Genomic DNA, 22,413 nt, shown 5'->3' with positions numbered 1-22,413 from the left:
ACTGGGTCCGGGGCAGATTTCTTCTCCCGTAGCTGAGGCTGGGGCTTCTGCGTCAGCCGACAGTGTAGATGGGGCCTCTCTCAGCCCCATCGAACGTGCAGCTCCTCCACAACCAGGAAGCCAGCGTCTCCAGAGGAGCCCTGCAGGCAGTGTTGCCAGGTGGAAAAATTTTTTCCCACCCAATCCAGCGTAAAAACAGCCCAAAACCCGCCCAAACTCAAACCCCGCCCCTGACACCCCCACCCCCGCGTCATCACCCCGCCCCCGCCATCATCAACCCCGCCCCCGCCATCACCGGCCCCGCCTCCCCCGTCATCGGCCCCGCCTCCCACGTCATCGGCCCGCCTCCCCCGTCATCGGCCCTGCCCAAAACGTCACTAACCCCGCCCAAAATGTCACTAACCCCGCCCCCCGCGGCCGAAAAAACCGCCCGAAAAACCGTGGAAAAGAAAAAAAAGAAGCCCAAAAAACCGCGACCCGCCGCGGGCAAAAATTTCCCGCGGCGGGTCGCGGAAAACCGCCCACCTGGCAACACTGCCTGCAGGTCTAACCCCTAGTGGAGAGCAGAGTCTGCAGGGAGGGAGCCCTTTGGAGACAAGGGGAGATCAGAGGGACGACAGTTTGGGAGCTCCAGAAGCGACATCAGCTCCTGTACTGCTTCCAGAGACAGTGAGTATTCTGGAAAATGCTGCCAAAGCACCTCTTCCTGAACTAACATTGGAGAAAATGGAAAAACCAGCTGTAGTGACGCTAGAGTCACTATGGGACTTAACCTTTACTGCACATTCCTCCCTACAATCTGTGGTAACAAAAAATGCTACAATCATTAAGACCTTATCAGAAACTGCATTAATTCAATTGCAAAAGACTGAAAAACAAGCTATAGAAGTAAAATCTCTTACTGAAAGAACTCAAAAAATGGAACTTGTGGGTCAAACATTGATTAAAGATAAGAACTTTACTTCCCGAAGGCTGGAATATCTGGAAAATCAGTCTAAGAGACTTAATTTGAGACTAATAAATTTTCCTAGTTCACCTCTTATTACCCCTGTACAAATGGTAAAAAAATATCTTGTGGAAATATTGGGTATGCCAGAAAATTCACTACCACCAATAACTAGAGCGTTTTATTTGCCAACTGATTCTAGAATGGAATCAGAAAAATTTCCTCAAGGTGGTGCAGTGATGAATCTGACTACCTTTTTGGAGTCATCATTAGACGTTATAACGAAAAGAGCAACATTATTAGTCTCATTTGCCTTGGAGATGGATCGGGATGCAGTACTGAGACTTTCTTTAAGACATTTGGATTCAGTTTTTTGGGGGTCAAAAATAAGAATATACCCAGACTTATCAAGAGAGACTCAGAAGAGGCGTAAAGCCTTTTTGGCTTTACGAACAAGAACTGTGGCAATAGGAGCTACCTTCCTGTTGAAATTTCCTTGTGTATGTAGAATAGTGTTTCAATCTAAACAGTTTCAATTTTTTGACCCCAGCTAGAGGAATTTCTAATTAGTAGGGAAGAGGTTAATGTAGTGGTTTAATCCCATATGCACACTGTTTAACAGCTTTGGAGTGAATCACTCGGGACGTGACGCTTCATTATTATAATTTACAATGTATGTTTATTTCCTTTAGATTATATTATTAATCTTACATCTTGGATTGATTTCTTATTCTTGTGGTCGATAACTATTTGAAACTTAAAAAAATATTTGCTTGTCTATATAATTTATTTCCAAATTGTGTATTATCATTCATAAATGTGAAATTATGTTTGTTAAAAAGCTTAATAAAGATAAAGTTTAAAAAAAAATTCACCCCTAAGCTCCCAGCCTAACAGGTCCCAAAAACACAAATTTAAAAAAGAAAAAACAAAACTTTGGGCCACCTGAGTCCCTTACCTTGATTCCTGAGGTCCCTCCACGTGGCAACCACCATTTGTTTTCGGATCCCGATGGACCCCCCCCCCCCCCCCCCCCCAGTGAATTTGGAGCTCCAAACAAAAAAACCTCCCTGAAAATCATGAAATTCTCTGGAACTCCAGCCGGGCAGCTCAAAAATCGAGCCCCCATCTTGAGTTTGGGCCTAGTCACATTCCTGGGCGCCATCGCGCATGCAGAAAAAAACATGCACACTCTGGGGACACACCTAGACCTAAGCCGGCCATTTTCATAGCTGTTCCTGCCCCGGGAAACCTCATTCCTGGGCCTGACATCATTGAAAATGGTTGCACCTGGCATGTCCTCTGTTCCAGGACTTCAGGGACAGCGCCAGAGCCCTGGACTCCCTTAGCTCTGGCCACCAATGTGACCACTGGCCACCAGGGACCTTCACAAGACCCCAGAGAGCCTGGAACAGCCCAGAAATGAGGCAGCTGCCACAAGACCACCCCCCTCAGGTAAAAAATAAATTTAAAAAATATTTTAACCCCTTGAAGGGGGTTATATTGACTTCCTTGATTATCCTTCCAACCAATACCAAACACTTCTATCAATTTGAATACAACTAAATGATGAGTGGGTTTGTATGGAGTCTATATAAAAAGCATATAATTTAGTTGCCTACCCTTTTGAAGTGGAGGTAAAAAGATAAATGAAGAAGAAAGCCCTAGAGCAAGCAAACAAGCTTCCTAAAGGACAAGAGATAGATGACAGAGGAGAGTCTTAACAAAATTCTAAGAAACCTTTGACCAACTACCTGCACCCTTGACCCCTGCCCATCAAAGATAGTGCAGCAGGCAAGTATGGGCCTCATAGAAGGCACCACAAAAATTGTGAACTCCTCTTTTTCTAATGGGTAACTACCAACAGCATAAAAAAGGGCAGTGGTTCACTCTTTGTTAAAGAAAAACCACCTTGACCAGGACAAACTTGAAATTTACCAGCCAATATCCAACATCCCATTTCTAGGGAAACGTATAGAACAAAAAGTCTGTGTTCTTCTAGGGAAACTTATAGAACAAACAGTCTGTGTTTAACTCAGTGATTGGCTAGAAGAGAGAAACTGACTAGATCCATGTCAGTCTGGATTCGGACCTGGTTAGGGAACAGAAACGGTTCTCGTATCCCTACTAGATGATCTTCACAGAAACTGAGACAGGGGATTCACCTCGGTGTTAGTACTGCTAGATTTCTCAGCAGCTTTTGATACTGTGGATCATGATATCATGCTAGCATGACTGACAGAAACAGGTATCAATGGAACAGTACTTGCTTGGTTCAGAGACAGGCAACAATCCATAATGTTTGGCACAAACTCATCGCCACCATGTGCACTGACCTGTGGGATACCACAAGGATCGACACTGTCGCCTATTCTGTTCAATATCTACCTCAAGCTACTAACTGAACTGATTCGGTCAATGGACACGCAGTTCTACATCTACGCGGATGATGTGCAGCTACTCATACCCATTGAATCTGACTTATCTACAGCCCTGAATAAACTGATTATCTGTCTAATTTCAATTCAAGAATGGGCGAAATTCAACGAACTTTGCCTGAACCCAAGTAAAACCTAGCTTCTCTGGGTCCCTAACACAAGTGGATACATGCTTGATATCAAAATCTCTTTTGTGAAGTACAAACTCCCCCTCAAATCACAAGTCAGGAACCTTGGAATATAGTTAGATTCAACATTTACTCTGATTCCCCAAATCCAAGCAACCTTCAAGAGCTGCTTCTACTATTTGCAACAGCTACGCTGCCTCTCTCCTTACATCAAGAAGGTATATTTTATCCCAGTTATGCATACCATGATAACAACAAGACTGGATTACTGTAATGCACTCTACAACAGACTGACTACAAAGGGCCTGCACCAGCTCCAATTGATACAGGATGTTGCAGCAAGACTAATAGAAGGTTGCAAGCGATGTGACCACATCACACCATTTTTGCAAAAACTTCACTGGCTACCAGTACAATACAGGGCTAAATTTAAAACTCTATGTCTGATCTTCAAGGCCCTTAAAGGAAATGGCCCCGAGTATTTGAAGAATAGGATGATCCTCTACACGCCTCCAAGGACACTAAGGTCCTCTCAAGGACTATCACTAATCACATCTTCTCCAAAAGACATTACACGATGTGATACCTGTATGCGAACCTTCTCCAGAGTAGCCCCCACACTCTAGAATGCACTCTCTGAAAGGCTTTGCTTAACACAAGACTATCTGTACTTCAGGAAGCAGGCGAAAGCTTGACTCCTCAACCAGGCCTTTAATGGAAGAAATAACTAACTTGTTAGTTTCACTCACACACACAAGGCGTGACATGAGCTGCACATATTTATTTATTTGTGGCATTTATATCCCACATTATCCCAAACAAGTTTTAGTTCAATGTGGCTTGCAATAAACAGTATAGGATACATAACAAAGAATAATGCATAAGAAAGTAATTTGTTGTAAGAATCCAATTTTACATTACAATATCATAAACATACTGGGATAGCTATGGATGTTTAACATTTAGAAAATCTATTATGAATGAGAAATTGTACATGAAGCAAAAAGAAAGATAATGGTAAATAGAGTAATAATCAATTCAGGTAATAATTAATTGTTTGAGATATGGTTGTGAGGGTTTGTTTGAATAGGAACGATTTGAGGATTTTGCAGAATCTAGTATATTCCTGTATATTTCTTATTTTGGGTGGTAAGGAGTTCCACCATTTGGTTCCTAGGTAAGTGAAGTCTGCAGAGTTGGCAATTTTGTAGATCACTTTTTTGCAATTTGGGAGGTATAGTCTGAGATAATTTCTTGCCTCATATTTAGTGTTTCTTTGAGGTAAGTTTATTTAATGGTACCATATAGTCTGGAGCTGTGCCATTCAGTATTTGAAAGATGAAGGTACACAATTATCTGTCAAGATCCCAAGAGAGTAAAAACAGATTTTATGATGCTTATCCCAGGAATAAACATTGGATTTTCCCAAGTCCATCTGATTTACTCACAGACCTGAATAAATTGACTACCTGTCTAACAAACTGTCTGAACCCAAGTAAAACTGAGCTCCTATGGGTCCATAACACGTGGGAACATACATGACATCAAAATCTCTTTTGGGAAAGATGGCTGACACCTCAACAGTTCCTCCTGTGTCCTTGCTGTTCCCTTCGTACATGTGCTGTTAGAATTCGCCACATATATGCAGTGACTGCATGAGGGGACTTTTCTTTGGCAGGTGAGGTGAGATGTGCCCTTGTGAGTGTTGTAGGTCATATGCATTCTATTCACATCTGATGTCCTTTAACTATCCTTTACCAACTCCAATGCTATCCAGATCTGAGTACGGTTGGTGGTCTCCAGCACATCTTTCAATCGAACCCATGTGTGCCAAAGTTTTGCATGGATTCAGTTTCAGAAACATCTATTTCCCTTACGTATCCTCCTCTAGTGCTCTCCTCCTAGCTCCACCCTTCTGTTGCCACTTACCTTTCTACAGTGATGCTTGTCTATTGAAATGCACCTGAGTCTCACTCAGGCCCTCCTCATGTGGATAAGGCCCCTCTTCTGGCCAGGCACAAGGAAGAATTTGTGTTCCCATCCCAAAAACAGCTTGGCCAAGAGGAGGATGTCAGCAGCTCCAAACTTGGGGAGTCTCATTATTGCAGCCATTTTGGTATTGTTCCTGTGCCTGTGATGTCAATGTGTAGGAAGTGGACCAATGATTCCAGAGACTGGGACATCTGGATCAAATATAAGAGATTTTATTACAGACTCGACACAGATCTGTGTTTCGGCCACAGGCCTGCCTCAGGAGTCTAAAAAAACTTATAAAATAACATGTAAGATGATACAAATGATAAAATGCAAAACATATGTAATATAAATGTACTCCATAAGAAAAAACAAAGGAACCATGTATGTGTGGTTACTGGAAAAAAGAGCTATAACAAAACATGTGTTGCGTTCTCGAGGGCCTTGGCATCCTGTCAGGTCCTCGAGGCAGGACTGGAGTTCCTGAGCCCTTGGGCCACTGCTGAGGAGCGGCAGCGGCAGGCAAGACCACCTTGGAACTGGATACCCCGAAGAGCAGTACTGGAACTCTGGACTGGAGTAGTACAAGGCAGGCAACTAGAACAGACGAAACAGGAACAGCTTCACCTGCACTTAGCTACCGTTCCTCTGGAGTTGAGCTCCGAAGTGTAGGTGGCCGGCAGGACTTGCAGGATAAGGCAGGAACTGAAGATCCAGAGGACCCGCCCTGGGTCTGGGATACATGAGGGAGACCAGACTAGGAACTAAACACAGTGTGCTGCTGCATAGCCACTAGCAAGACCCAGAAGACAGACCAAGGAACACAAGGCATACAGAAGCCTAGCAGGAGCAAGGACTAGGGCAGCAGAGCAAACAGAGTAACCAGGAATAACAGGCCAAGGGTCTTTGGGGCAGACAGGAGAACAGACAGAGTAAACCAGGTCAAAGGCTTCACCCCAACCCAGGGTAAGCCAGGGACAGAGGCTTCACCCCAACACAGGGTAAGCCTGGAGCAGAGGCTTCAACCCAAACACAGGGTAAGCCAGGAACAGAGGCTTCACCCCAAACACAGGGTAAGCCAGGAAGGACCCGCAGCCCACAGACAGAGGCTTCACCCCAACTCAGGGTAAGCCAGGAAGGACCGCAGTCCACAGACAGACAGTGGCAGGGAAGACCCCCCATGGAAGGACAACAGAGACACAGACACAGAAAGAAGCTGGGCTGGAACCCAGAGAGAGGCTAAGCAGTAGTGCAGCAGACACTTACTAACCTGACCTGGCCTAAGAGCATAACACTTATGCAAAAGGCCCTGACTGCAAGCACAGCCCTTCCTTATGAAGGCTCTCACTGATGAGTCACCAGCAGCAGGACAGAAGCAGGAAGTACACTGACCCCAAATAGAGGCTTGACACACATAGGAAGTGAGCCCACAGGAAAGACAGGCAGGAGCCATCTTGGAAGCTGGCACAGAGCCGGTGGCAGCCATCATAGATGCTGGCTCCCCAGAGAGGCATAGCACACAGGTGAGGTCTAGTGAAGTAATCAGCACACAGAGCCAGAGACAAGACTAACACAAAGACAGACAGAAGCCAGCAGAGCTGCTGGCCCCCAGAAAGAAGGTAAGGCTGAGGGTGGTCACGGCCACTGACATGACAACATGTAATCTATATAATTTAAGGATATACTATAATTTATGTCAATGTAAAGAATGCATGTGTTTAAATTATACTTTTAAAACAGGTTTATAAAAACAAAGATTGGTTATTGTATATAACATATGTATAAGAACAATAAAATATAGTTAAAAAGAAATACAGTGGTGTTCTTAAAAAAGAAATCTGAATTAATATATCCAATTAAAGAAGAAGTGAAACCTCACATTCAAGGATAAGTGCATAGATTGCCAAACAAAATAAAAATGTGTATATTTGTACAAATATAAGAGCAAAATTAAATAACATATACAATAATTAACATCTCATGATGAAGATAAAAAGAGATTGTGTATCTTAGGACATAAATTATACTGTGCGTTTTGTACTGGATTTTATCATTTGTATCGTCTTACATGTTATTTTATATGTTTTTTTAGACTCCAGAGGCAGGCCAGTGGCCAAAACACAGATCTGTGTTAAGTCTGTAATAAAATCTCTTGTATTTGATCCAGCTGTCCCAGTCTCTGGAGTCATTGATCCACTTCCCACTCCTGTTTGCTGTTTGTTGGTTCCGTGGAATTTTGTTGTTCATCCACCTAGGTGGATTTCCTGTCCATGTTAATGTTTAGGTCACATACATGTATGTGCCCACATGTGACAGTACATGCAGATCACTAGATGCCCCACTGAATGAGCACATACATTTTTTATAGTATACATGCCTATTCTGTAATAAGATGTAGTTAATTATCTCAGAGAATAACATGCCTGTTGATGGTCCTGGGACCCCAAACAAAAAAACAGGGAAGCCAGCCTAGATTGAAAACCAGTGACAACCATTTGCAGAGTCCATCCTACCTGTTTACCAAACAAGACCCTCTGGACTTTTACGTATTAACTCAGATTTCTCCTGGGCAGGAGCAATGTCTAGTCCAGTGGTTCCCAAACCTGGGCCTAGAGGCACCCCAGCCAGTCAAGTTTTCAGTATATCCAAATTGAATATTCATGAGATAGATTTCCATGCCGTAGAGGCAGTGCATGCAAATCTCTCTCATGAATATTCATTGTGGATATCCTAAAAGCCTGACTGGCTGGGGTGCCTCCAGGATCACGTTTGGTAACCACTGGTCTAGCCTGTTTTGCCATGCTAGCAATGAAATTCAAAATAGTACTGAATGGCCTAAGGATTCCCTTTGTCCTGAATTCTTAGGATGAGCAATTTTCAAGTAGTATATTTTACCTGTGTAAGTTGTTAATTGATAATTGTCCAGCCCATGTGTGCCTGAATAAAGCACCATTTCTTCTCTTAAAAGCGCTCAGTGCTATTCTATAAATGGTGCGCAGAACTCACTTAGCACATACTGCAAATGCAATGGGACGTTCACAGTGAGGAGCATGGATGGGGCATGGGTGGGGCCAACACATGAATATTAATAGTAGCCCATGTTGATAACTCCGCCTTAGGTACACACTTTTACTCTTCTGCTAATGACATGGCATGCCTAAATATAGGCCCCTTGATGATGATGATGATCAAGATGATGATGTACACTTGTATTTTAGAAAGGAATCTTGGTGCTCAGATGCCATTATGGAAATAGCGTTCAGTGTGCTGTATCTAGGTGGCCAAATTGAGTTGTGCAGTTATGGAATAGCCCCAATGGCCTAGATTCTATATATAGACAATAGTAAGAGGATTACCATACAGGACTCCAAGATGTAAGATCACCGAACATATAAAGAGAAATCCAATAAAATTTATATGGAAATATAATGTTTGATTTTAACAAAATATTTCTAAAAAGCAAGGAAAAGACCTCAAAACGCCCGACCGCTTACTTTCAGTTTTCAGCGGCTTTAACTGGGGGCGTGGTGTTCATCACTGGTCATAAAAACCTTGCTTGGAAAGAATTATTTTAACTTTTAATTTATTTCCAAATAGATTTTAACAATTTTGCTCTTTTTACAAGAAATTTTTTTTTTTTATATATTGACAATATCAATGCTAACTTCAAATTTTCTTTGGTTCATAAAAACCTTCACTGATTCTCATGAAGTGCTCTAAAGCAGCTTTACAAAGATAAAGTAAAGTCGAGCACTTATCTGTTGCCCGACGGTGGCCCCATCCGTTTCGCTTGTGGGCTTTTTCAAGGGCTGTGCTTCGACAGAGAAAGCATTGAGAAAATTTTTTTCTCTCTCTCTTGATGTTTTTAATTTGTTGTTTTTAGTTTATAATGTTGAGGTTTCTGACATATTTATATATTTTATATATATTTATATGCATATTCATGTGCTAATATTTTTTAAATCATATTTTATATTGCATGTTTTTCTATATATGTTTATCTTAAGGTGCTTTTAAATATTCATATCAGTTTTGAATTTAAAAGAGACTCTCAATGTTTATAATTGTTTATATACTGAAGAACTTGTGTCTATCTATTTTGGAAATTTTAATTTTTGTCAGCACTGATACACCTTTTTGAAAATCTATTATTCAGATAAGTGAAGCTGATGCTCTCTCTCTCTCTCTCTCTCTATATATATATATATATACTAGCCGTTAAGCCCGTTAAAACGGGCGAGTATTGGTATGGGGGTTTTCCAGGGCCCCCTCTCCTCACCTCGCCGCTGCAAGGCCCCCTGCTTTCCCTCCTTCCCTGACAGCTCCAAGGCCCCCCTCTGTCCCTCCGTCCCAGCTCCAAGGCCCCAGTCCCTCCCCCCCAGCTCCAAGGCCCCCTGCCCTCCCTCCCAGTTCCAAGGCCCCATTCCCTCCCAGCTCCAAAGGCCCCCTCCGTTCCTTCCCCCCATCTCAGCTCCAAGTGCCCCCTCCGTCCTTCCTCCCATCCCAGCTCCAAGGGCCCCCCTCCATCCCTCCCCCTCCCAGCTCCAAGGCCCCCTGCCTGCCCTCCCAGTTCTAAGGCCCCATGCCGTCCCAGCTCCAAGAGCCCCCCTCCGTCCCTTCCTCCCAGCCAGCTCGAAGGCCCCCTTCTGTCCCTCCCTCCTAGCTCGAAGGCCCCCCTCCTTCCCTGCCAGCTGCAAGGCCCTCTGTCCCTCCCTCCCAGCTCCAAGGCCCCCCTCCGTCCGTCCGTCCGTCCCTCCCTGCTCCAAGGCCCCCCTCCTTCTGATACCTCCCATGTCCAGCATTTCTCCTGCCCTCCCCCCTCCCCCCATGAAGTTGCCGCTACCGGTCCCCCCCCTCCCGAAGTTGCCGCTGCCCCCTCCATGGCCTGGGCCCTCTCTTCACTATTGAACTTACATCGCCAAAAACGCAGCAGGGCAGATCAGCTGAGCTGCCGTCGGCCTTCCTTATCTGCCTGTGTCCCGCCCTCGTGTGACGTAACGTCGGCGAGGGCGGGACACAGGCAGGGAAGAAAGGCCGACGGGAGCTCAGCTGATCTGCCGTGCTACGTTTTCGGTGATGTAAGTTCAATAGCAAAGAGAGGGCCCGGGCCGGGTGGAGGGGGGGCAGCGGCGGCGACTCCGGGTGGGGGCAGCGGTTCCCTCCCTCCCCTTCACGCAGTTTCCCTCTCTGTCCCGCCCTCGTCATCACATATTGACACGGGGGCGGGACAGAGAGGGAAATCTCTACTGCGCATTTGCGGGTGAGTACAGTCACTCGCATTTTATATGTTTGATATATGGTTTTTTTTAATTGATGAAATCAAAAAACTAAGAAAATGAATATAAAGTTATGATAAATAAATGAGAATAATCAACAGTTATTTATGGTACCGATGAAGATAATGCTGTTTGAATTCCCTTGAAACAATTTGGGAAGAGCGTCGCTGAGGAACCATATACCTTATAATAAGATTATTGAGAATTGGTTATTTATGAGAACCTGGACGTAAATACAAACAAATATTGCAGAACATCCTTACATAAAACCTTGTGAATCAATGTAGCTAATCTGAAATGTATTTATGGACAAAATTGGCAGCCAATGGAGTTCACAATAAAGAGGAGTCACATTTCTCAAATCTTGATACTGCATAAATCAAACGAACTGCAGTATTTTGCACACTTTGCAGTTGTTTCAAAAGAGAGACAGTACAGCTACAGTATAAGCTACATTGGAATAATCTAACCTTGGTGAAATCAGTACTCGCACTAAAAGACGAATTTAACAGAGGGCTCAAACCATTTCCTAATATGTCTTAGTTTGCGCAGTGTTAAAAAAATGTTTAATTAGTAAGTTGACCTGATTTTCCATGGTTAACATACTATGCACCTGGGCTACTCTTGACCCCTCTCCCAAGAATAGCTGGCAACCCAAGAGCCAAATCTTCTGGGGAGGGGGTTGGGAGAGGCCATCTTTATGGGGAGCCAGCTCATCAGAGTAGGGGGGGTCAGGAGGGGGCTGTGCTTTGGGGGAGGAAGCTTTTCTGTGGAATGAGAGTGGGTCAGAATTGGGGTGGAGGGAACCTTAGGGCATCTTTTACTAAGGCACGCTCACATTTTTGGCGCACGCTAAAATTGTGGGTGTTCTAAATGTTAGAGACGCCAATGCATTCCTATGGGCATCTCTAACGTTTAGCGCACCCACAATTTTAGCACACGCTAAAAACGTGAGCGCGCCTCAGTAAAAGACGCCCTTAGAGATATCCTTATGTGAATCCCAGCTGATTTTCATCCAGGACCTGCATAAGTATCTAATGTGGATCCCGGTTTTATAGTGGCCAGGTCTCGCATAAGTGCCAGAGGTCAGCACATGTCTGGTCACACTTAGATATTCAATGCTGATTGATTATTTAGGTCTAATTAGGCGGAGACAACACTTTAAAAAAATGCTGACCCTTGCTGCTGAATATTGACCAGTAAAATAATTCCGTACCTTTAAAATTTATCAAAGGATCTCTCCACTAATTTTTTCTAGTCTTTCTATGAAAGAGTAAAATGATTCCCCCCCACCTCCCCCCAATATTTAAACCTCGGTAATCATGGTGTTTAAAACTATACCTGGATATTCAGTACCAGCTCCACATTAGCTCTATCTCCAGACCACCCAGCACTACCCACATAGGAGGTAATTTTCTACTGGTTGCCTAAAGTTTTAGAATAGAGCATAAGTCCTCAGTTATGCGCCTAAGTTTAGGCACAAGTACCTTCACCAGATCAAAGAGATCAAAGACTGATGCAAAAGCTTGTGCCTAATTGCTGTATATAACCCACGTGTAAGTGCTAAGCATGATCCACCCATGTGCCTTCCAGGTCCACGCCCTCTTCCAGTTCTGCTCTATGGATTATGCGCACACAATTTGTAGAATCCCAAATAAAGGCAATTGTGCACATAACTGCTAATTAGTGGCAATTAGCACCAATTATAACCAATAATTGGTTAACACCAATTATCAGCTAATTATTATCTTAAGTTATGCACGTAACTGGCACTATTGTGTAACTTGGATGCACAACTTTGCCTGCTTATAAAACTGTGTTCACAGGTTTATAGAATTAGGAGGATAGAGGGCCATTCTGTTATCTAGGTGTCAAGTTATTATCTGTTATCTAGGTGCCCGCATAAACGTCTAGCACAGTTTGGACATGTAAATATCTAGAATAGTTAGGACAAGTTCTTGGAGGAAAGTCCATAGTCTGCTACTGAGATAGACATGGGGGAAGCCACTGTTTGCCCCGGGATTGGTAGCATAGAATGTTTCTACTATTTGGCTTTCTGCCAGATACTTGTGATCTGGATTGGTCACTGTTGGAAACAGGATACTGGGCTGGATGGACTACTGGTCTGCCCCAGTATGGCTATTCTTATTTTCTTATGTTCCTGGAGCAAAAGTCCATAGTCTCTTATTGAGATAGAAATGGGAAAGCCACTTATTCCTGGGATCAGTATCATTAATCTTGGTACTATTTGGGATTCTGCCAGGTACTTGTGATCTGGATTGGCCACTGTTGGAAACAGGATACTGGGCTGGATGGACAATTCTTTCTGACCCAGTATGACTATTCTTATATTCTTAGCACCTACAGGTGTAAGTGTTCTCTTACTCGAGAAAGTGCTAGTGAGTCACCTAAGTGCTGTTTTTCAAACACCCGCTTAACTTACATTGCATATATTTGCAAGGAGGTGTATACATGGGTGGAGCATGTATGGGGGTCTCAGTACCGAGTGTAGCGTATGAAACACTATAAGTTATGTGCATCTATGCCACATTTACATGCCCGCAGGTCTAGGGATGGTGTAACTGCGGGTGTGTAAATGCTAGTGTAACCTGGTCCTGCTATCCCAGGTTAGAAGGGGCTCGAAAGGCACAGCATGTTATATTACTTACTCACTCTGGTCCCATCAGCTCATCCACTCAGGAGCCACACAACACTCAGAGGATTAAAAGAATTGGAACATTTATGAACTCCTAACTGATGGTTTCCATTGCACTGATCTTTATACAGTTAGTTATACTTTATATGTGTTGCTTTCCAGTTGATCATAAGCAATAATACATATCCAGGCTAATACACATGCTTACCCCTCATGCCTGCCCGGCAGCTCAGTCAGAACCCAGAGCAGATTTCACACTCCTGATGTACTTCAATACCATCCGGGATGGACTTCCAGTAACTGCATACTCCCTTTGGGCTGTCACCCCAAAGGTCTCGCTAACAGCGAGGGGTAGATTACAATTCCACCCGAGCCCTGGTTATGGCTGGACACCCCAATATGCCGAGTTTCTGGCTCCTGTGGCTGATGCAATATAACTGGTTACAATGCTATAGGACTTCCCCTGTTTTTGCAATGGGTCATCTGGAAGGAGAACAGAGTAACACCTAACTCCCACATTCAGAGCTGGTTACTTTATCAGTAGGCAGAACCAGAAACAAAATCCTTTCCCCAGGGCTTTCCTTATATATTCTCTGACCTCCTCCAAGGTCCTCCAGTCACTCCCCCAGTGACCTGCTGCCCATGGCTCACTTTATCATGTTCTTAAACAAACCATGGATTACACTAGGAACATCGATACTGGATTACACTAAGATTCTATAATCAAATTTGGGTGCTGAGGTTCCATTATAGAATTGGCTTCTATCCTGCATCCTCAGGGCACCTAAATAGAGGCCTCCAGTTGTAGAATCTCCCCCTCCAGTGCTGAGGTGGTCAGAAGATTTTTCAGTGGCATTATCCTGCTGGAAATCACTGACGGGCTCACTGAGTGCCAGCTATCCAGATAGCAGATGGTGCTAGCTTTGAATATTGAGCCCATAATTTACTATAGAGGACACTTGAATTGGTTATATTAGATAAGATAGAAATATACCTCATTTAAAGTCATCACAAAATCTATCTGATAGACTGAGAAGGGATCTGTGATCACCATACTGTCAGAAAAATAGTAAATAAAAATAAATCACTCCATGACTGATTATATCTCAGCATTCTGCCACAGACAGGTAATTCTCTCATCAGCTCAAATTTCATATAACAAATACTGCAGCTTTTATTATAAAACTAGTCAAATTCACTCTGCCGCTGAAAAGTAATTTTGCTTTGAAAATCAATGACCACATAAAAATACAGCACCATCCTTTATATCAGTTTCAAAACACCAACTATTCAATTTCCTAAACTTTTTTGTACACTGCTTTATAAGAGATTTACACATTCAACAACAGATCATAAACCCAGATGCAGACAACGGGGCCTAGTCTAATAAAGGGACAAATGGTTAGGCACCAAAATGCAGGACTGAGTATGAATTCAATGCTGTGCCATATCCAGGCTTCAGCCTTGAATTTTCGGGTTTGCAGAACCAGCTAAAGCATAGCTGGTTATTCAGCACTTACTGGTAACCAGCTATGGGATACTGCATAAAGGGGCCCTTTTACTAAGGTGCATAGGTGCCTACGCATGTCCAATGTGCGCCAAATTGGAACTAGCACTTGGCTACCACGTGCCCCGGGTGGTAATTCAATTTTGATGCACGTCCAAAACACGCGGTAGAAAATATTTTCTATTTTCTACCGCGTGGCACTTACCTGGCTGTAATCGGCAGTTTACGTGCACTGGCTGCTTACCGCCCGGTTAGCGTGTGAGACCTTACCGCTAAGTCAATGGGTGGTGGTAAGGTCTCAGGCCGAAAATGGACGTGCACTACTTATGTACTTATGTACTTATGTACTTTAATTTTGCCGCACGTCCATTTTCGGCCACAAAAAATGCCTTTTTTCCAGGCACACTGAAAAAAATGACCTGCGTGCATCCAGAACACATGCCTACACCAGCACAGGCCACTTTTAGACACGACTTAGTGAAAGGGCCCCAACAATAAGACTGAGTTTTATTTGGTTCTATATATGTGTTACTGTAGTCAGTCAAGTGCTGAATACTGGCACTTAACCAGCCGAGTGCTGACTCCACCTTTGTAACAGGGGCGTAGCTACATGGGGCCACGGGTCCCCACAGATTATGCCCTGGTCCCCTCTACATCTGACCCCCCCCTCACCGCCCGCCCCCGCCCTGCCGCCGCATCAGGTACCTTGTTTGCTGGCGGGGGTCCCCAAACCCCGCCAGCCGAAGAGTTCTCTTCAGCGCTGGTCGACTCTGGCGTCTTCATTGTGGGATCATCTGTTTATATAGATGGCCACCCATATAGATGGCCGGCGCCGTTCGATTATGCCCCTCTATGCTTCCCAATGGCTTGTTATTTTGTGTTTTTCCCCTTGGATTTTTTTTTTTCAAATTGATCCAAAAAGATAGATGCACTGAGCACAAAAACATCTAGCAAATGGCCATTTTTGAAACAAAAGTTTGATGTTTTTCTGGTTTGAAAATGGACATGTTCGCTACTGGCTTTTTAAATGTTTTTCAAAGGGCGTCCAAAATCAGATTTAGGCATCATATCAAAAACCACTCAGTTGCCTATGTGCAGGCCTTGCAGTGGTATATCAAAAGTCTGAAATAAATAAATAAATAAATAAAAACTCCCCCTCATAAGCACTTATGTGTATTCATAATACTATCACTTACAGGCATAACTGCCAATATTTAATTGTGTGCACCTACAGCCATTGAACTGATATATTTGCTCACACCTAAAGCCAGGCATGTGAATGCTTACACTAGCATTCTATAATGGAAAGTATGTGCGTTCGGAGCAGGAGCAGTATTTCTGTCCTGAAGGTGGTTTGATATTGATTCGCCCATTGCCTACACTTGCGTGCAATGAAGTATAACCATGGACGTGCCAGTTAAATCGGCAGTGGATCCCGGTTTAAGCATGGAGGTCAACTAGTCCACAGCTGCTGTATGGTGACATTGACTGAGAAATATCTGGGATTAACGCCATTTCTGGTGATTCTATCATGGATGGCCGTCAATAATGCTGTAGTGTACACAGTTTGACGCCAGTTTACTTTGGTTTTTTACCAAGAGCTTTATATTGCATGAGATGATACGCCTATGTCAAGTTGAATTACATATGTATGATCTGTAAATTTTCGTTATTATGCTAAGAAGACATTGAAATCAAAGTGTTAGGATAGATGGGCGAAAGGTGTATGAAAGTGGTTAAGATATGATTTTAAAACACATGGATTTTTGCCTCTGTGTGAATTCACACAGAAGTAATAAAAGAGGTATTTGAGAAAATATTAGTAGCACTGGAGTTTTTGTAGTGGTGAATATCATTGTTCTTTTTACCAGAAGTCTTCTTTTTATCTTCAGAATGCTGTACGGTGGTACATACCATCAGGGTCATTGCGATTAGCAATGGCTTGCGATCTTGTTATGCCTGCTGTGAAGAGGAGTGTTTTCTGTTACTAGACCGTGTCATTTGTTAATTCAGATTTACACATTTTCTCAAATCATTCCCTTATTTCAAAACCAAAAATTATCCCACAGCACTAAAATACTTTGTTAGAAACTTACTCAATTTTGATTCCAGTAGAGGAGATGTTATATTAAGATAACAATATGTCTTTGCAGACTTTTGAATAAGAAATCCTATCTCCCAAATGGAAAGTTGTGAACTTGCCAAATTGCTTCTCTGCACTTCTGACTTGCTGATTCATAGGCTACGTGAAGTGGCTTTTTCTTCTGTTCAGGCCGCATCATCTGCACTTAAATCTGTAACCTGAATGTGCCATTTTGCAGAATGATTGAATACTTGCTTGATTCAAAGTTGCAGAAGAGTTTTTTTAATGGCATAAATCTATTGTTAACTCTACCTAGAGAAAGATGAGATTTGTTTTCAAGTTTCAGCTGCATCTAAAGCTTTGGCTCCCATTTTTTTAGAACATTAACTATATTTTCTTGACATTAGGAGAGGAGGATATGGTTTTGCAGAAGTGGAAAGAACCACTGTGGTTGCTATATGTTAAGATAGTTCCACAAGAAGGCATAACATACATCTTGTTTGCTAATCTCTAATTACATTTAATATACTACTACTACTACTATAAATCATTTCTATAGCGCTACCAGTCGTACGCAGCACTTCACAATTTAACATGAAGAAAAAGACAGTCCCTGCTCAAAAGAGCTTACAATCTAAATAAGTTTTTATAGCCCACGCTTTCAACCCAAAAGGTTGTACAGACTGCGCTACACTAGTTAAAAACAAAATAACACAAAATACATTAAACTACAAAACTAACTCACTCCCCCTCCCCCATCCCCCACAGTAACATCAAACCCCCCAAAGGCCAAAAGCTTTTCAGCTCTACAGGAAGCTTATTCCAAAGGGCTGGAACAGCACTGGAAAAAATATTGTGATCACATGCACAATAACCAAAAATTTTTAGTGTTTTTTTTTTTCAATCACATCATTAAACTGTAGGGGAAAAATTAGATCTCTGTTGTTTGTACATACCTTGTGCTTGTATGTGATGAAAATGGAAATAAATCTGGTCATTTTTCGCTAAATGACGAGGGACGGGCCTAATCGAAAGGGGTGCCCAAGTTTTCCAGCCATAGACCTGGTATAAGTGCAGGCACCTAAATGCAGAACAGATGTGGGCAACTTACAGTAATTCTTTAAGTTAAGAATGTGGCAGGGAGGGAGGAAGCACAGCTTATGCCCATGTTATACCCCCCTTGCATTTACATGCTTTCCATCACAGGGACGACCAAAGTTCCCGGGGGCATGTCGGAGGCATAGCGAAGGTGGGATTTGGGCATGTTAATACCCAAATTAATACCAGTGAGAGTGATCTCAATGCGGGGTCAAAATAACATGAGCCATGTCAGATGGTCTGTTAATTTCAAGAACTGATTAGCAATAAGCAAGAAAGAAAAACGTTTCTGAATAGCGTTGGGATTTTTTTGAGACTGTACGTAAATTAGACACACTGTTACAGAATAACACTTAGACACCCGACTGATACTTTTTGAAGGTTTGGTTTGTATTTAATTTGATTTGAGTTGATTACTTGATATACCGCTAAAGACTAAAAGCGTCATAGCGGTTTACAATGCTATAAACAAAGCACAAACAATATAAATAATTTTTAAAATATTAATACATTAACGAAATACACACGGATTCCCTCTCTGTGAATAGACCTCTGAGGGGAGCTGTGTTTCAAATGAGCATGACTATCTATAGTTGGCTTCCAGTAATACTCTACCCTTAGGGCAATAACTCTAAATGATATATATAACTTTATATATACTGGTTTGAGATATGTATGCCTTTATAATCTCAGTTAGCTCACTATAGGGCCCTTTTACAAGCCCGCGGTAGGGCTACCGCGGCAATGACATGTGGCAAATTGGCCCAACCCCTGGGTTACTGCAGGAGCCTGGTGTTGTGCTGCATGGCATTTCCGGCGCTCAAAAAATAATTTTATTTTTTTAGCACCAGAGGCTTACCTAGTGGTAATTGGACAGCTCTGTTTGTTGCCCGATTACCGCCGAGTTAGCGCAGGAGCCCTTTCCGTCTCCTAAATAGGAGGTAGTAAGGGCTCCCCCAGGAAATGGCAGCGCGGCAAGTGCTTAATTTTACTGCATGGCCAATTCCATTAAAAAAAAAAAATCCTTTTACCTGCTGCGGTAAAATGGGGCCTCGGTGTGCAGCAAACCTGTGTGCCGACATCACTGAAGGGATCCTTTTACAGCAGCTTGGTAAAAGGACCCCTATAACCCTTAAGGGTTTGGAATATACATGCATGAATATAATGCAATTGTAGCCAGGCCTTTTGATGGCAGCATGAAATAATGAGGCACACAGATTTCAACAAGCATATGTAAAACAATGTCCCTTCTGTCCCTGGGGTACAGTGAATGGGACTGGAGATTCAAGAGTTAACACTGGAAAGGATAAAGAAATTGAGTTTAACAATAAGTACATAAGTAATGCCACACTGGGAAAAGACCAAGGGTCCATCGAGCCAAGCATCCTGTCCACGACAGCAGCCAATCCAGGCCAAGGGCACCTGGCAAGCTTCCCAAACCTACAAACATTCTATACATGTTATTCCTGGAATTGTGGATTTTTCCCAAGTCCATTTAGTAGCGGTTTATGGACTTGTCCTTTAGGAAACCGTCTAACCCCTTTTTAAACTCTGCCAAGCTAACCGCCTTCACCACGTTCTCCGGCAACGAATTCCAGAGTTTAATTACGCGTTGGGTGAAGAAACATTTTCTCCGATTTGTTTTAAATTTACTACACTGTAGTTTCATCAAGCAAAGTTAGGCCTGCCTTTTATGCAGTGTGGGCACTGACACTGAATATCTCCAGTGCTTGCATAATTCCCAGATCCTCCCTGAATCTATCCCCAGACCACTCTGCCACTAACCAGTGAATACTGCAGCATTTGCACTAGATTTTCAGCAACACTTGTTGGTGTGGTAAACTGCTGCCAAAATTCCAAGTATGGCCCACTCAGCATGGTATAAGCAGGTGGGATCCCCTATGATTTTATGGTATTGATGCATGCCATGGAAGAATAGTCTGAGGCCTCACATATTTGTGCAATGGCCAGGTAAGAACTTTCCTCCTGTAGTTGCGTGAGAAGAGCTACTTACATTTCTAAGGACCACTTGAGCAGCATTCTTCACACCACTTCATGAGAGCATTGTTCCCCACACATAGGCTGTAGCAAACAGGACTCTGACTGCAGATCACAAGAGCCTGATGGCAACAATGGTAATGGCAATGGTTCCACAGAGAAGTGACATTATAACTCTTATCATCTTCCCAAGTTATCTCCTACTGCTCATCATAGCCTGGGTACTCATTATGGATACCCTAAAGAGAATAGCAGGCCTAACTGGGCAGAATCACAGGAAGCATTTCTACTCCCTGCTCTTTTTCACTCTGACTTGGGCTTGTAAAAAGAACATGCTCCAAAAGATCACATGTACTTTTTGCAGACCATGCATAGTCATTCCTTTGGCAGATCAGAAGTGGAAATAGAATACATGCACATGTTTACATCATCTTTGGAGCAGGTTTAAATTAGCATGTGTGAAAGTTTGGACTACTGTGGATGGTTCTGGATGCCTATTTTATAGAGGCACATAGGCATCCAGAACCTAACTTATTCCTATGTTGCCTTTATAGGGATAAAATAGGTGCTTTCTTGGACTTCCAGCATAGTGTCATGTTATAAAATTACCCTATACTCTGTGCATGTATATATAAGTGGCAGAGATACGGGTGGGCCTGTGTTGGCACAGACCCACCCAATCTTGGCTCAATCCCACCCAGCTGCAGCATCACACTGCTCTCTTCTCCCCTCTCCTCCATGGCATCCCGGTGTCTACACTTCGGTGTCTGAACCCCTTCCCTCCCAGGTGTCAGTACAGGTGTCCTCAGAGCCTGCAGCGATTCATTCTTGCTGCTTCAGCCAGCCCCGCAGGCTTCCATCTGCTGCGTTCTGCCAGACAGGAAACAGGCAATGCCGTCAGCGAGGGCAGGACATGGCAAATTGAAGCCTGCGGTGCCTGTGCAAGCAGCAAGAATGAATCGCTGCAGGTGCCGAGGATGACTGTACCGACATTGGGGAGGGGCAGAGTTCAGAGTCAGGAGCACAGGTGCCAGGATGCTGCAGAGGAGAGGGAGATGTGGGGTAGGTGAACCCCCCCCCCCCCTCTTATGTTCTTAAAAAATATCTCCGAGAAGATAATTGTGGTATGTGGTGGTGGGGGGGGGGGGGGTACGTGCATGTGAAGGGCCCATCCAATTTACCTCTGGGTCCACCCAAAATACTGACTCTGGCTATGCCTCTGGTAGATATACATATATCTTTTATTTAATTTTATTGTTTTGATATGCAGTAATATCCAAATGTTCTACACAGCTCTTGAGCTGCCCTAAATAAATTTGCTTAGCTATGCAGGTGCTGGCACCCGCATAACCTGGGGCTCCTCCCCTGTGCTGCCCCAGCGCCGCCCCTGACCTGCCCACTTTTTGTTTGGGCGGTCTCTGGGGATATTCAGTGGCACTGTCCAGTTAAGTGCTGCTGAATATCCCCAGTTAGGCGGAGGGAAACTATTTAAGTGAGCAGGAGAGGCTTCTGCCCGCTTAAATCGCTTTGAATATCGGCCTTATTGACTTTAAGCATATGTAGCAAGTACTCTGATTTCCCTTCCTGTAGAAAATGATAAGTAAAACAACCCAATTTAAAGTGAATTGTTGGATTACAGGTAACCAGTGCAATCATTCTTAAAAGGGGAAGAAAATATGTTCTCTTACAGAGCATCCTAAAAGTAATCTTTCTGTAACATTCTGAATTATCTGCAAATCTCTTAACGCATATTTAGGTCAGTCTTATTAAAGAACTAATGATTATAGCATCAAGCAAAAATCTTTATCTACTGATAACTCTTGTAGTTTATGCAGCAGACACAATTTGATAAATGATGTACAGATCGCTGATTTAATTTGGTCTGCACGTCAGTTGCAAATCCACCATAACACCCATACAATGCACTGATGCGGAACTAGGGAACTCTCCAGATGCTACTTAACAAAGCTTACTGCAGGTGATTCCCCAAACAGATTCAGCCATAGAACTTCATTTTTTTTGTAAATTTAACACCTGTAATCCCAGTCTGTATAGCAACTCTGCAACTACACCTAGACATTTTGCTAAAACACTGGGTGCTGACATGAGGTCAAATGGCAGAATGTGATATTGGTAGTGGTGTTTTCCTAACTGAAGTCTCAGGTACTTCCTGTGACTGGGATGTATCTGTAGGTGAGTATAGGGTAGGCATCCTTCAAATCCAGAGAGCATAGCCAATCTCTTGAATCATGGGGAGTAGGTTGCCCATGGAAACCATCCTGAACTTTTGTTTGGTCAGGCCCTTAGTT

Source organism: Microcaecilia unicolor, chromosome 5 (genome assembly GCF_901765095.1).
Source record: "Microcaecilia unicolor chromosome 5, aMicUni1.1, whole genome shotgun sequence".
In the NCBI taxonomy this organism is placed as follows: Eukaryota; Metazoa; Chordata; class Amphibia; order Gymnophiona; family Siphonopidae; genus Microcaecilia; species Microcaecilia unicolor.
The sequence above is the reverse complement of the archived record's forward strand: the minus strand, read 5'-3'. Positions refer to the sequence as shown.